The sequence below is a fragment of the Limulus polyphemus genome, unplaced genomic scaffold (assembly GCF_000517525.1).
Source record: "Limulus polyphemus unplaced genomic scaffold, Limulus_polyphemus-2.1.2 Scaffold1513, whole genome shotgun sequence".
In the NCBI taxonomy this organism is placed as follows: Eukaryota; Metazoa; Arthropoda; class Merostomata; order Xiphosura; family Limulidae; genus Limulus; species Limulus polyphemus.
In genome coordinates this window covers 77,319-82,388 of record NW_013667123.1, presented here as the reverse complement: position 1 = coordinate 82,388, position 5,070 = coordinate 77,319, and positions in this window count along the sequence as shown.

The following is a 5,070-nucleotide window of genomic DNA, read 5'->3' as shown; positions in this document are numbered from 1 at the left end:
AAGACAGAACGAACACACTGTATTATTACGTTGTAAATACATAGTGTTACATACATAATGCAGACAGAACGAACGCACCGTATTATTACGTTGTAAATACATAGTGTTACATACATAATGCAGACAGAACGAACGCACCGTATTATTACGTTGTAAATACATAGTGTTACATACACAATGCAGAAAGAACAAACGCACCGTATTATTACGTTGTAAATACATAGTGTTACATACATAATGCAGACAGAATGAACGCACCGTATTATTATGTTGTAAATACACGGAGTTACATACATAGTACAGAAAAGAAAAAAAAAACATACCGTATTATTTCGTGGAGCATCGCTAACTCTCCAGATTCTAAAGATGACTGTTTTTTCTGAAACATCCTGATGATGGATATGTGTAGACTGCAAAATAACGAAATGCAACGTAATAGGTGAAATTATAATAGTTCAATAACTCAAATAAAGAAAATGACTCTTTCTTTAGCTTTACAGCTAAGTAAGTCTGTGATGGATGTAATCTCGGAAGTATATATACATGTGTGTCTGTAGTCTGTATATAGTCTAGAAATTGCTTGTCAGGTCCCGTGTATATACGCACAAAGGAAAACAATGTATCATATTTAAAGAAACTTTTTATTATAAGGTTTTATCCTATTTAATTGAATAAGGAAGTAAATTACGTTAATATAATAATAGGTAGGTAAACAACGATTTATATGCATAAGGAAGAGACATGTAGTTAGTTCCACCATCAATAAAACTCTTTCTTATGTTTATCAATCGTTGTTTGCCTATCTATTATTGTATTATTTTTACTTGTTCCTTAAAAGTTAAATTATTGAGACTTTGAATATTTCGCGGAATTACTAAACGCTAACGAAGCTACTCAAACTGTAATTTAAGACACTCCGATCCATCCAGAATGGTAGGACAAACATCTAGAAAGCGAATGACTTCTGGGCCTTACAAACGTATAAGTATAGCTTTAAATAAACGGACGCGAAAGGAAACTTAAGGCCTAAAAAATTAGAGATAAATAAAAAATCAACTGTTAATTTGTTTTGAAATACGGTGCGCATTGCGAGTTATTTAACATAAACTGTGAGAAAAGGTGCAATTTAAATTAAATCAAATATATATATATATATTGTTTCTAAAAAACTGTTGAATAGCAACAAAGTATAGTGCACGATATGCACTGGTGACGAGAGTAAACGTTTTTATCATGACCCCTTTCTAAACATACGTTTTATTAACCCCGCCCCCTCCGCACCCAGTAAAACATATTTATGTATATACTGTATATATTTCATTTTCCCATGTTAATTGTTGTTACTATATTATATAACAGTATTAATATTTTTATGGAAGTGTTTAAAACGTCTTTATCTTAAAACTTGTACTTTCAGATATAATTTAGATGTTCCTATAGACATAATTGTTACCCCCCCCCCATCATTTCTTTAATTTAATATACGGTCCCTGACCGTGCGAAACCTCATTTCGTACACACTGACGTTTTCTTATATAAAATCTTATTTCCTAGATGAACATATTAACCGTATTTAGGATTTCGATACTTTTAACCTCAGTCGTCAATGTCCTAAATAAAGAGCAGAAATACGCAACCGTTAGGATAGAATAAATAAAGGAACAATTCAGTTCCTATTTAGTTTCCGGTCAGGTTGTTCAGTTTATACTAAAACACTTGTCATAGTGATATTACACAGAATTTACTTATAGAGTTTGTGAGAAAGTTTAAAATAAAACGAGTGCTAAAAGTACTTCCGCGGGATCCCCCGAAAATGTTCTGTTTCAAGAGTAAATAAAACCAAAATTAAGAGTGACAAATACTTCTATTTCTTGCTTTTGAAGTTCATATGTCATGCTGTGTTGTAGCTTACAGAGTGCATAATTCTTCTCGTGATTCATGGAATGCGCACGTTTTATTGACGTCGCGACAGTACAAGTTGCAATTTTAAGCGTCCCGTATGTGACTAGTGTTTACTGACTGATTGACTGACAGACAACACACTACTGCATATTGGTGTGAGTGGTTAAAACAGGTGATCCCTCAAGACAGCCTTCGGCTCCATTTCGAGAAAATAAGTTTTTATATACCTTTGAACATGTTTTCCAAAACAACTGTTAAAAAAATTAGTAGAGATATTTAGATATCTTAGTTAATGTACGTTGTGTGTCTGAGCTCTAGTGATTTTGATTTAAGCTTTTTCAGGTAAATATTATCAATTATGAAAAAAAATATTAACCTTACATCAGGAGCTAATTTATGAAAAATTATAGTGCTCAATATACATCCAGAACAAGTATGTAAATATGCATATACGTGTTTCCCTATAACTTTTAGAACTATTTTATAATTTAACAGCATAGTAAGTATAATGAAAATTGTACTACAGTATTGTATTTAATATTTATACTTTGGTACAAAAAAAGAAAACATAACTTATTCCGGTATTCAATACAACCTGTAAAATCATAAACGTACGCTATGTTAAGTATAACTACAACCATGACAGCGTTACTTAAGTTTGAAGTAATAGCAAATGTTTATGAAAAACGTTAGATAACTTCTTATTGAACTTAGAATTTTCATTGAGAAGAAACGGAGTTTCCCTATCAACCTGAGTATTTTACATGCTCTTCGATTTACAGTTAGAGGTTTCCATGCAAAACCATTAACAAGATGAAAATGGGGGTGTTATTATGTTTCAGTCAATCCCACTTTTCGTTGGTAAAAGTGTGGCCCAAGAGTTGGCGGTTGGTGGTGTTGATTAGCTGCCTTCCCTTTAGTCTTTCACTGCTAAATTATGAGCGGCTAGTGCAGATATACCTCTTGTAGCTTTGCGCGAAATATCTAAAACAAACAAACTCTTAAAAATAAAATAAATCGTTTATTTCTTAAAAGACGGCAGCATAAAATAAAATAAAGTCCACTAATTCAGAGCAATCATCACACACATACTGTGGTGTTAAAATTCAGATATATTATCAATATCGTGTTTTCATAAATTTACTCACGTATTCCAGTCTTGTTTTCGAATTAAAACTGCTGTTTCTAAAGTAAGAGCTTGAAACCTCCGGGACGCCAGCGTCGAGAAATGGTCTTCTGACAGTTCTTCTAATGGGACACCGTTACGCGGTATCGTTTCGGTCAAACTGAGAGAAGGAAATGTGCGAAAAGACCGTTCGATTCGACTGTCGTGAGCCATGATTGTGGCTAAAATATCCGTTTTGTTCAATAATGTACTTGTCAAGAGCACCAGCTGTTATTCGCAACTGTGTAACATTTATATTAGCATTTGTCAACTTTATAACCGAATCTTTAGTATACAATGTCAATAACAACCGATAAAGAAGTTCAAAGATGCTGATAAGGCAATCTATGAAACAGTTCTATGAATCTACATTATGTTACTAAAGTTCAAGGTATAAGATTTCACAGTAATTAGTTTAGTGGTAATAAGAAATGAAACTAAAAAAAATAATATTATAGATTGTTTCTGTGGGAATTACTTTTTAACTCTGGTATTATCTTTACTGGCGTGTAAGTGTACTTAGGTCATAAACAAAGAAGCTAAAAACTGATATTTTGTAGTTACGTCATAATTTGGAGTATTAACACTATATGTCAGAGATGAGTAATTGTGATAAAACTGTGGCTCTGAGTCAAGATTGACAATTCGATTTTTTTTTTTACTAATCTTAATTCGTATTTCAGCATGTACTGTTCAGGATAAGTAATGAACTGTAAGAAAAAGCATGCAACTAAAAGCTAACATTTTAGCCTAACACTCGTGGTGTTTCATGAACTTGTTCGTATAATCTTACGAATTAATGGGTCAAAAGCTAGTTATTCTTTTCTATTAATTGTGAATTCGCTTCAATTAATATAATTTTGGGAACTGCAAAGGTTAGTTATAGTTTGTTTATTTTCAATTATGAATTCGCTTCAGTTAATATAATTTTGGAACTGGAAAGGTTAGTTATTCTTTTTTGTTTTAATTATGAATTCGCTTCAATTAATATAATTTTGGAACTGGAAAGGTTAGTTATTCTTTTTTTTAGATTATGAATTCGTTTCAATTAATATAATTTGGAACTGGAAAGGTTAGTTATTCTTTTTTTAGATTATGAATTCGCTTCAATTAATATAATTTTGGAACTGGAAAAGTCAGTTATTCTTTTTTTAAATTATGAATTCGCTTCAATTAATATAATTTTGGAACTTCTAAGTTATTTGGTATCAAAGTTATTGCTTTTGAATACATTTATTTCCACAGTAAGACATCTACAAAAGTAAAGACTAAGAGAACAAACATTTAGTTTCGCTAGAGAAGTGCGATATATGCAACAGATACCACTAAGGCTGTCGTACTGTTAGTATAAGCTATTATCTAAGGAAGTATGGACTACAAACATTATCTGTCAAACGTACCAATCAGATGAAACCTTCACTTGGTACAAAGTAGAAGCACTAAAATGAATGTTTTCTTATTTTTTATATTATTTTCCTCATAATAATAATAAAAAGTTTCGATATTTTCTGTAGTGAAGAGCAGAATCAACAAGGAAGTACGCTTGTAACGAAGATTTTTTTAACGATTGGGCTAGATTTTCGCAGGATTAGCTTATTAGAGTCTGTTGACAAGGCTGCACTCGGCTGGTCATGTCTGAATGTAACATCTTCTTTTAAACGTATTTTTCTATATTGTAAAAAAAAGAATGTGAACCACATTATATCTACTTAATCCAGTGGCCGACGAAGCCTTTCGGCTTATACCAGTGAAGATCTGATTGGTTTATATACGACAGACATAGTAGTTGGCTGAGACACTTTTTATATAACCAAATTTCATGAAAGTTGGTGAAGTGTGATATTCATACGAGTCATTTATTAATCAGAATTAGGATAATAACACAATATTATTTTAACTATTATTTATTGTTACATAACTTAACTTTACTCATTATTAAGAAGAACTGACCAATCAGCAACTAGAACGGTTCAAAGGACAACAGTTTTCATATTAAGTGCAGT